This window comes from Helianthus annuus, chromosome 1 (genome assembly GCF_002127325.2).
Source record: "Helianthus annuus cultivar XRQ/B chromosome 1, HanXRQr2.0-SUNRISE, whole genome shotgun sequence".
NCBI classification, from domain to species: domain Eukaryota; kingdom Viridiplantae; phylum Streptophyta; class Magnoliopsida; order Asterales; family Asteraceae; genus Helianthus; species Helianthus annuus.
The window spans coordinates 85,269,292-85,281,430 of NC_035433.2; the positions used below are offsets into that span (position 1 = coordinate 85,269,292).

At 39.1% G+C, this 12,139-nt stretch overlaps 2 non-coding genes across 2 annotated transcripts; both read left to right on the forward strand.

The window, feature by feature from the left end:
- Nucleotides 1–1,251: 1,251 nt before the first annotated feature.
- Nucleotides 1,252–1,337, forward strand: LOC118483106. The gene has a single exon (XR_004869591.1). It is a non-coding gene; the product is annotated as a small nucleolar RNA Z102/R77 (small nucleolar RNA).
- Nucleotides 1,338–1,452: 115 nt separating this feature from the next.
- Nucleotides 1,453–1,535, forward strand: LOC118483107. The gene has a single exon (XR_004869593.1). It is a non-coding gene; the product is annotated as a small nucleolar RNA Z102/R77 (small nucleolar RNA).
- Nucleotides 1,536–12,139: the final 10,604 nt, after the last annotated feature.

Genomic DNA, 12,139 nt, shown 5'->3' on the forward strand with positions numbered 1-12,139 from the left:
CGGAACCACCTGATTATATCCATCTCCACTAGGTAATGATGTCTATACACCAATTCAGAAGGAAACCCAATAAATCTGGAAAAAAACCCCTCTTGTGGGAATCGAACCCAACACCTAATGGTCCCTAACCTTTATCCCACCTAGGGTTGTTCACTAGCCTAACTGAACCGATCAGACCTTTGATCGTACTCGGTTCGTTTACAAACCATACCGAGCGTTTTTTCAATCTAGCCAAAGTTGAGCGTCTTTTGATTCAAGCATTTTTCGAACGAACGTCGAGTGAGTATCAAGCATCACATAACAAAAAAGGAAAGTGACGATGGGGATGCTAGTTCTTAGAATAAAGTGCAATTTTCGTCATTGAGGCTTCGTCCCATTATAACACAAAATTTAACAAATACAATGAATACAATAACACTCAACTACCGTTGACCGATTGAACCAGACCCTAGTTCTATCGGAAGTTCGCAATTGAATGAACCAACTGAAGCAAAACCCTGGCGAGTAGCGATGGAGGAATCGAATAATTATGGACAACGGGGGATTTTGATTAAGATCTTGTACTTCTAATTAGAATGGTGGGTTTAGACTTGAGTATTGATCGACACTTCACATTTCAGTATTTGACATTTTGACTCAATTACTCAAATGAACATATTGAAGTATTAGACAATGGATTATTGGTATTGAACTTTAGTTCTAATTACTTAAATAAACTCTCGCTAGTCATTTCATTAAAAAATATATATAAACATTAAAAAATTAATCGAGCCAACCGAGCCGAACCAAACTGAGAGGACCTTTGCTCGTGCTCGGTTTGTTTAAAACCTAACTGATCTGAACTGAGCATTTTTTCAATCGAATGAGCAAAATTCGAGCATTTTTCGAGCAAGTGTTGAACGAGTATCAAGCGTCAAGCCATTTAAACAGCCCTAAGCCCACCCCACAAGATACCACTACACTATATCGTCATGGCCAAACATGAAAATTAATAGCTAGTTAATTAACACTAGAAAAAAATATATTCTAATTTTTAAGGGACTGAAGTTGCAATTAAGATTTCTTTAAGTCCCAATTATGCTATTTAGTAAAATCCGGATCCGTTGTCTGTCTATATAAACAAACATATTCTAGGGTTTCATACATCAAACCCCTTAGCCGTTTTCCCTTCAAAACACAAAATCATATGTCAATCTCAGTTTTTTGTTATTGTTTTTATTTATGTTTTTATTATTTTTATTTTTTTTTTAATATTGAAATGATGATGGAAATTGTTTTCCCTATTGGTTTGACTGTCAATATGATGGCAACAATGTATTAGCTCTATCTGATCTATCTCTATCTCTTTTTTTTTTGTATATATACATATATATATCTGATAAATATATGTATGTATTTTATTATTGTAGTTTTTGGATTATGGAAAATTGTTTATTTATCAGAAGAAGGTGAGAATGAAGTGATGATTAATAGATTCCCTATTGGTTTGATTTGCCAGAGTGATGGCTAAATTAGTATTAGCTCTAAGACCAAGCGTAATGGGGCGTTTTTTTTAAAAAAAATTGCCCCAAAACGCCCTAAAACGCCCAACCCCCCACTACAGGGGGCGTTTTCCGGCGTGATTTTCGAAAAAAATCCCGTTCGGCGTTTAAATTATAACGCTGCCACCATCTTTCGACCCCCATCTTTCGACCGTTGCCATCTTTCGACCCCCCATCTTTCGACCGTTGACATCTTTCGACCCCCCATCTTTCGACCGTTGCCATCTTTCGACCCCCCATCTTTCGACCCCCCATCTTTCGAATGGGGCATTATGGGGCATTATACCCACTACACCACTTTTGCTATAATGCCCCCTTGCTGACTAGGACGCCACATGGCGCAAAACGCCCCATGGTGGGGGCATTATAGTGTTCTACCACTATACATGGTCTAACTGATCATTCTCTTTTTCTGATTTTATTTTATTTACATTTTTTTTCTTTTTGTTTCTCAATTCTAACATTTTTATTTTTTTTTTGTTTCATATAAACTGGTTTAGTGTTATGTTTTTTTTTTTTTAAAACTGGATTGGATATTGGATTGGTATTTGGTGGTCTTATTGGTTTAGACGTTTAGTGTTTGGATTGGATGAATTGGTTTTAAACATTGAAATTTGGATGAATTGGTTTTAAACATTATTAATATTGGATCTTTGTTTGTGTTTTTTTTTTTTTTTTTTTTTTTTTTTTTTTTGCCTTGTTAACAAACCAAATCGACTTGACTGACGGGCTCATTTACAACTGAGTCAGAAATTAAACGAACATTTCCTGAGCCATCGCTGAGAGAGTGGCGATGATTTGTACAGTTCTACTCTCTAGCGTGAGAGTTCGAGTTAAAGAATGTCGCTTAGTAACTTAGGATATTACCTTTATATTTAGTTTTAAATTTATAATTGAGTGTGTGTTGCATAAATTAAAAATAATTCGAACCAAGCCGAGTGGAATTTTGCTTGTGCTTGGCACGTTTACAATCCGAACCGAGTTGATCAGCTCGTTTACAACCAAGCTAAAAATTGAACGGCAAATGTTTCCAGTCTCTCATTTTCTTTCCGTAATTCCCTTTTTTCTTGTTTTATTTCATTAACAAACTATAATTAACAAACTATAAATTAGCAACAATTTGTACCGAAACGCTTTAGGAGTTTTTTGAAAAACAAAATTGATATTACACTTTTAACCCAAAAGTTTTCACCTTTTCAAATTAACATTACAACTTTTTTACTTTCAACTTTAGTCCCCCAGACTTTTCATATTTCGCAAATTTTTCATTTTAGGTTTTGTTTTAAATTTTGCGAATTAACACGGCATAACGTGCGTGTGTGGTTCAACGTTTTTACGCCCTCGCCGCATTGTGGTGGGTGGTAAATCTAGTTTATTTAATTTGAAAACACAACAATTGAACTGGACTTGAATTAACCAAATCAAACAGGTAACCGTTGGTTCAACGTTTAGTCTAAACCGATTAAAAAAGGCTTGTTTTGGGGATTTAAAATGCTATAAGATGGAATTATTGCTTTGAACGAAAACCCCATTTAATCAAGTCCATGAAAACCAACGAGCAACCTTAGTAGTACCAAAATGAGTTGTATACCCTCCAAAATTGAATTTTGTATCGTAATAAGATCAGAAGTCGTATGAGTTCCACGAATTTCAAAAATTACAAGTTTATTGCGTGTATCGGCCCCTCATCAGTCACAACATGCGACGGGGTATTGGTAGGTATCAACACACTCATGGGTTCAAAGGAATGGAAGAATGTGATAAAAGCAATCTTTCAAATGGCGATGTGGCAAATAGGGAAAGCTCGAAACGATAAAGAATTCAATGGTACGACAAGCCAGAACATAAAGTGGTAGAAGACATCATGGAAGAATTGTATTTGGCAATCAAAGGAAGGAGCAAACTACATAATTTGGATGGGAGAGATGGAGTGATAATAATATTAGAGACGTAATAACATAAGTTATCTTGTTTTTGTAATGTCCTTTACTTATATTTTTCGGATTTTTACAACATATGTCGGATTCTATAATCATAGAATTTTGTCGTTCGAAAAAAAAAATTTAAAATCCTCAACCTACACAGAATAAAAATTATCAATTTTAAAGAAATTGTTGGTTTATAGTTTGTGAATTGGCACTATTCACGGTAATCAATAATTGGTAATTACCATTATGTCATTTAGAAATCTTTACACCATTACAATCCTCAAACAGATTCTTAGATGTTTTTTGGAAGTAGAGATGATATAAACCTATTGTAAGATCTGTCGATCCGTTCTGTAATAGTTGTATGGAATATATGGTAAAAGACTTATATCCGTTGCACCAGAGAGTCTAGTTATAAACCGAATGTGAGAGGCTATAGGGACCACCATTACTAAGGTAGCAAAGGAGACTCTGAGGGTCACAAGAGGAAAGACAAATGAGCATAAGGAGTCATGGTGGTGGACTGAGGATGTACAAACCAAAATTAAGGAGAAGCAAGAGAGTTTTAGAGGTCTTTTAAGATGCATGGACAACCACACGCGAGTGAGATTGAGGGAGAGATACAAAAAAAAAAAAAAAAAAAAAAAAAAAAAAAAAAACAAGAGGGAGGCGAAGAAAGCAGTGATGGAATCAAAGAACACATCCTATATAAGAAGATGTACGAACACTTAGAAACAAAGGAGGGGGAGCATGATATGTTCAAGATTTCCAAAACTAGGGAGCGCATGAGGTAGGATCTAGGGGTAGTGAAGTTTATAAAGGGAGAGGATGGACGTGTGTTAGTCAAGAAATATGACATTAAGCTAAGATGGCAAACATACTTCTACAAAATTTTCAACGGCGAGGGGGCTTACCAACAACAAAGAGACGACTCGATTACCCAAAGACAACGTTGGAATAACTGCTACTATAGGCATATCACACAGGGTGAGGTGATGTCAACACTTAGGAAGATAGGAAGGGCTAAGGCTGTCACACCCCAACCGATGGCGGAATCATTGGGGCGCGGCACTAGGCGAATCAGATTGCTCAAGAGAATCCATAACAACTATATTGCGATAATATTCATTACATTTCTCATCCCATACTAACAAACAATACAATCACATAAGTTATCACAGATTTCTTGTCCTCTCGAACAATTCAAATCCGACAACCTAGATTTGAGGTGAGTTTCTAGACTTCCTAGCTTGATTTGATGCAGGCTTCAACTAATCCTGCAACATACGTTAAAACATTGTCAATACAAAAGTATTGGCAAGTATACAGGTTTGATATGTAATAGTGATGTGTGTCGGTGTTTATATAATTTTGATGAGTATTTAAGCCCTTTTTACACTTTTAGCCAAGTTTTAAATTTATAAAACACGATATTCACTAACACTAAACACACATATGGGCAAGTGCACCCATCGTGGACGTAGTATAGTGTTGGTAAGATACCGAGGTCGTCCAAGGACACAAGAGCTTTTAATACCGGTTTATCCTCAACGTCTAATCAAATCAAAAAGTTAGAAAAATGTTTTAAACTAAGAAAAATAAAAACTAACTAAATGCTGAAAATAAAAATAAAATAAAAACAGATAGACAAGATGAATCACTTGGATCCGACACGTGTATTAGTATAACCTTTGATTATTTTTGCACTTTTGCACTTGTTTAAGAGATTATCTTAGTTATTGTAGTAGGCCCCTCTTTTGAAGGCGACGTTACCCTCAACCCAGTAGTTTGAGTCAGCAAGGATACAATCCTAAAGGGTCGGATTATTGAAAGATAATGAATTAAGTTATTAATGCAAATTGTGGTAGGCCCCGCTTTTGGCGGTGACGTTACCCTCGGCTAAGTAGTCTGAGTCAGCAGGGATACAGTCCTAAATAGCCGGGTTATAGTATTAATAGTAGTTAACTTATGAGGGGGTCAAAGAGTTTGGATCCCCGCCATCCAATACCTATGGGCATTGAAGGAGATCCTACTAAATTTGACCCAGGTCCCAAGCAGGACCTCTAAACGCTGAACAAGGGCAAGACCCTTACCAAACCGTTCCCTTAACCCCCGACCAGGTAGCCAACATACCTCCATATAGACCGTGGAGATATGAATGGTGAAAATCTTTTATTTTATATAGACAGTAAAATAATGCCAAGACACCACGGACAAACGATAAGGAAAGATCACCTTCAACATAAGTAACTAGTTATTAAAGTCATTAATACAAAACCAAATAAAAAGTGCAAAAGATTAAAAATAAAAAGTATTATACTAAACACTTGTCTTCACCAAGTGATGTAAGAGACTTAGGCAAACATGGCCTTGATTGTCAAGAACTCTTACGATCAATCTTGGATCCCGAGACGACTCACACACTCTACGATGGACAATGGATGATGGTGTTATGGTGGTGGTGGGTGGTGGATGGTGGATGAAGTGTGAGAGAGGTGGTGTGCCAAGGGATGAGAGAGAATGAAGCCAAGCTTCTCTATTTATAGGCTGAACAGAAGGCTGGACACGGCCCCGTGTCCGCTGGACACGGCCCCGTGCCCGTCTGACATTCTCTCTCTTCATTAATTGTAATTGCGAATTACAATTAATGCGCCTGCTGTACTTTCACCACGCCCCCGTGCCCGCTGGACACGGCCCCGTGGTGGGCAATGGAAGCTTCTACTGGTTTGTCTTTTCTGCTGTTTCCTGGGCACGCCCCCGTGTTCGCTGGACACGGGGCGTGTTCAGACTCTGTTTCTTCTCCTTTGCTTTGGGAGGTGCCGTTGAGGGTCCGGGCAGTCTACTTTTGTTCCTTTTCTTGTATTTATGGTAGAATTAGTTGTCTTTTTGCTTCTTTTGTGATTTTGAGCTCATTTCATCCTGAAAATACAAAAGGAAGACAAAAACACTCTTTTTCCAACATTAGTACTTAAAAAGGGTTAGTTTTATGCCTTAATTGATGTGATTTATATGTTGCATTTTACACACATCAAATACCCCCACACTTGAACTTTTGCTTGTCCTCAAGCAAAACTCTTTAAATGTGGCTTACACTCCCAAATGGAATAGGTAGAAGAGAAGTTTTTAGCTTGTCCTAGAGTGTCGGGAATCCAAGGTCTTTGTAAGTTTTATTTTTATTTATTTACAATCCTATTCGTTATGATTTATTTTGAACGTTTCATAAGATAAATTACTTATTTGGGCATAGCATGCCTTATTAAAATTCCATTTATATACAAGTTCACATACCTCACGGGAGATCACTCAACACTCGGCCGAAGGTGTATATTTTAGTGAATCACTCGAGAGCGGCACGGAACTTACGCCTTCCATAGGCTTGCCAAGCAATCAATCCTCCTCCTTTTTAACTTTTTACCTTTGTAAATATCAAGAGGACTTTTGGGTGAAGGGTTAGGCTTGGGTTAAAGGTGGGTGGTTGGGTTAGTGGTTAGTAAAAAGGGCGAAAATCGTAAAAAGCGTCGGTTTTCGTAAAATACCTTGTTTTTAGTGACTTTTTTATTTTGAAGTATTTCTCCAAACAAGCTTTTTTGTAGCTTTTGTTTGTTTTTGACTTCATCATCATTTTTTTTTTGATCACATGAAAAGGCGAGTTTACGAAAAACCGAGCTTGTTACTAAAATAAAGGGTGAAAAATAAAAAGGTTTTTGGTAGGTAAAAAGGGTTTTGGGGTAATGAAATGAAAGGTTTAGGCTCAAAGGGGCTATCTAGGGGGATTTTGGGTAGGTAATAAAAAAAAATGAAAAATAATGGTTTTGAAAGAAAATGGTTAGTCCTAATGCCTCCATCATTTACTTACTTGGGTTTAAGTTGGTAAGGACCGGGAATGTATTGTCGTGGCAAGTTCTAGATTTGTAAGAACCGAGCGGCTATTCACACAAGAAACGAAAAATGAGCATTTAGTCTAAATATGTATATTTTTATGCTCAATAAAGGCTCAAAACTCACTTTTGTGGGAATGGGTTTTTAATGTGACCAAGTATATATAATCAAATTTTTAACTAGACTTGTTATGCCGTTTCATAATTTTCTTATGTTGGTTCTTTTTTTTTATCACGACTCTATCGGTTGTAAACTTGTAAAAATATAACCTTTTTAGAACTTGTTATTCCCAACTTAAACTAAGACAAGTAAATAAAAAAAAATTGAAAAAGTTTTTTTTTTTTTTTTTTTTTTTTAAATTTGGGGTGTTTAGCGGTTCCAATAGAGTTTTGTGTAAGGCTTGTGTTTAGGATTTTGCAAAATTTCAAGGTTTTAGCATCCCCCCCACACTTAAATTACACATTGTCCTCAATGTGTCCAAAAATAATGTTTTTGGTTGATTAGAATGCGTAAAAGTGGGTTTAAAAGCAAAGGTTTATGTTACTGGCAGTCTGGACACGGCCCCGTGTCCATTGGACACGGCCCCGTGGTGAACTGCCAGTAACGAAAACTTACAGAAGGTGAACACGAGGGCGTGTTGGCTGGACACGGCCTCGTGTCTGGCAAAAAATTGCAGGTCAGTAGCCAAACAGCAGATCTGGGAGATGAACACGGGGGCGTGTCGGCTGGACACGTCCCCGTGTGGACAGTCTGTTAGCCTGAAAAATAGGTTTTTTCTCCCGGTTTCTCTATCTCGGGGCTGCAAGTGCTAATGTTTAGCACTCTAACCCTTGCATTGCACCTGTTTAATCACTCAATACCAAACCAAACAAGCACAAACCATCCTAATTTACCATCGTCAAGCGTCATCCAAACATAAAGTAAAAATAAAACAAAGATAAAAAGTAGTTAGAGAAAGTAAATTGTTCGACAAATGGCACGCAGGCCATGAATTGTTTGATAGATAGAAGGGCACTTAAACCTGTGGGCTCATCACCAACCAGCCCCTTGTTCCTCCAAGCCTCATACTCCATGTCTTCATCACTACCATCACCTCCGCCCCCATGCCTCGCCATGTACTCCCGGATGCTACCGATATCATCTTGTATATCGTTAACGTTGCGCTCGATAGCTCCAACCCGGTGGTATGTGTTGTTGGCGAGATTGTAGGTGTTCCTGGTGCACATAAGGTTTTCCTGCAAAAGATCATGTAAACTTTGAAAATTAGGAAAACCACCTCCTTGAGAGGAGGATTGACCCGGATCGCCTTGGGGTGGGTACTGAAAATGGGGATGTGGTGTATGAAGAACTAGAGCCTCCTGTGGGTTCCATGCATAGCCTTGCGTCCTCTGAAAGCTCACTGTCCCGTCCTCCGCTTCATAAAGCAAGTTCATGGATCGGCAAATGTGGTAATCGACCCGTCCCGACCATGGACTCCTTTCGAAGGACCTTGGGATATTCGTGAAGTGCTTGAAAAGACGGTACACCCATCCTCCGAAGAGGAGCGTGAGCAAGGCGGTTTAGGTGCATGTTTCACAGTAGGAGGTATGGAACATCGAGAGGCTTCTGGTTGTGGATGCAGTGAAGGACAACCAAATCTTTCAACCCAACAACGCCACTACTGTCGTGGCGTTGGTTCAGCGAGTAGGAGAGGAGCCTGTGAATGTAGCGGTAAAGCGGGTCCCTCAGTTTGGTGCTTTTGGTGCTGCTTGGGTTGTAGATTCCTTCACCTATTTGAGCCCATGCGGCTTGACGTTCAGTTGCATCCAAGTCTCGTAATCCCCCAGTATTCTCTTCATTCCCCGCTTCCTCTTCACTATATAGCCCAATGATGGCTCCAAACTGTGCCATGGAGGTTGTGAACGTGGTCCCTCCACATCGGAATGTGACTGCATCATGGTCAAACGGGTCACATCTCGAGTTGAAAAGGAAGGTGCTGTAGAACTCCATCGTGCATTGATGCACCGACCGTAGTCGGGTGGTCAACGCGACATGCAGTGGACCCCTCACAATGTTGTTGAAGCGGTCAAGTTGATTCACCATGGTTAGCAAGTCAGTACACGCCCTCCTTGGGTACTCTTCCGGTCTTGTTTGTAGAACCTCGTATCGTGCCCTAGCGTCCAGTTCACTTGCGTTAAACCTTGTGAATTTAGCCATCTGAAAAGAATACATAAAAAGTTAGTACGAAACAAGGAAAATCAGAGTGATACTGCAAACAGTGGGCTGGACACGGCCCCGTGTTCGGCGGACACGGCCCCGTGTCTAGGCGTCTGTAACCCAAAAATTTCATTTTTCGTCCCGGTTTCGAAAACCTGAAAATTTTTAGCCCAATAGTAGCGGTTTCCCCCGAAAATGAAACCCTAAGTGTCATTTTTCCCAAAACAAACCGTTTACCCTTTCAATTTCGTGTTTTTCGGTTCAAGAACAAGGGTTTGGTGTTTTAGTTGGAAATCGGACAAATCTATCAACAATACATGCTTATTTACTTTCTACTACTCTAATCTAAACTACTACTAACAAATTTCATCAAAAATTTTGAGTTCGATCCGGATGAACATGAAGAACCCTAGATTTTTCCCCAATTTTTGATGTTTTAACTACATGCAAGTAACTAATCTAACTACTAAGGAGGATAGAATCATACCTTGACGTTGTTAGATTCGGTGGTGACGTTGAAAAACTGCAGAAAATCGCCTCAAACCAGAGCGTTTTCGGCTAAACGGGGCGTGTGGAATGGTGTAACTGATAGGAAAAGAGGGTTTTATCCCGACAGTCGCCTCGACACGGCCCCGTGTCCAGCGGACACGGCCCCGTGACGAGCAAAGTTTTAAATTTTTTTTATATGTGCTCGTGTGCATGCCCCTTATTTCCGAAAAATGGCTAGAAGATTTACCGGTTTTTAAACGTACACTTACCTGTAACATATCGGGTATGAGTCTATTCGTTAACCGTTTGAAGTGAGATCTCCTCTTCCTCATCCTCAATGGATCCTCGGTAGAGTTTCAGCCGTTGGCCATTGACTTTAAATGGTGTCCCATTTCGAGTTTTAATTTCTACTGCACCGTGTGGAAAAACATGGGTGACGGAAAAAGGTCCTGACCACCTAGATTTTAGCTTACCAGGAAATAACCGAAGTCGTGAATTAAACAATAGAACTTGATCTCCAACCCGAAATTCATTAGATTTAACATATTTATCATGTAAATTTTTCATTCTTTCTTTATAAATTTCGGAGTTAGAATATGCATAATTCCTTAGCTCGTCTAATTCATTTATTTGACAGAATCGATTTTTACCTGCATTTTCTAAATCTAAGTTTACGTTTTTTTATTGCCCAGTAGGCCTTGTGAGCTATTTCTACTGGCAAGTGACAACTTTTTCCATAGACGAGTTTATATGGGGTTGTGCCTATAGTGGTTTTATAAGCAGTTCGAAAAGCCCATAAAGCGTCGTCTAACTTGTCGGCCCATTCTTTTTTATTTATTCCTACGGTTTTTCAAGTATTCGTTTTAAACCTCGATTAGTCACTTCGGCTTGCCCATTTGTTTGAGGTTGATATGCTGTTGAGACCCGGTGATAGACCCCATACCTTGTTAATATTTTTTTGAGTTGATGATTGCAAAAATGGGTACCTCTATCACTTATTAAAGCCTTTGGTGTCCTGAAGCGAGAAAACAGTTTTTTCAGAAATTTTACCACTACTCTCCCATCATTTGTTGGAAGAGCCTCGGCCTCTGCCCATTTAGACAAGTAATCGACTGCCACAAGTATATATTTGTTTCCCTTTGAAGGTGGGAAAGGTCCCATGAAATCGAGTCCCCACACATCAAAGATTTCACAGACGAGAATGCCGTTTTGAGGCATTTCGTTTTTGGAAGAAATATTACCTGATCTCTGGCAGGCATCACATGTCTTTACAAGGTTTTGTGCATCCTTGTAAATGGTTGGCCAGTAAAATCCCGAATCAAATACCTTTCGTGCGGTACTTGCGGCACCATGATGTCCTCCGTATGGACCTTCATGACAATGACGGAGAATTCTTCGTGCTTCATTACCATGGACACACCTTCGGATGAGCTGGTCGGCACACATTTTGAAAAGATAGGGGTCTTCCCAAAAGTAATGCTTTACATCAGCAAAGAATTTCTTTCTTTGATGATGTGGCCATCCTTTGGTGACTATACCGCTAGCTAAGAAATTAGCGTAGTCGGCATACCATGGTTCTTGTCTACTTTCCATCATTTCCAAGGATTCCGTGGGAAATTTCTCGTTGATTTGCTCGTCTCTGGTTGTTTCCAAAGCTGGGTCTTCTAAGCGCGAGAGATGATCTGCAGCAGTGTTTTCTGCTCCTCTTTTGTCCTTGATTTCAATGTCGAATTCTTGGAGGAGTAGAATCCATCTGATCAAACGGGGTTTTGCGTCTTGCTTCTTGAAGAGGTACCTGATGGCTGCATGGTCTGTATAGACTACTGTTTTAGAAAGAACAAGATAAGAACGAAATTTATCAAAAGCAAATACCACTGCTAGTAATTCTTTTTCTGTAGTTGTATAATTTTCTTGTGCGTCATTAAGAGTTTTACTAGCATAATAAATTGGGTGAAAATGTTTTTCTTTTCTTTGTCCCAAGACTGCTCCAACAGCAAAGTCACTTGCCTCACACATGATTTCGAAAGGAAATTTCCAATCTGGCGCTATCATGATGGGTGCATTGACTAGCATTTCCTTGAGGGTTAGAAATGCTTGATTGCATTC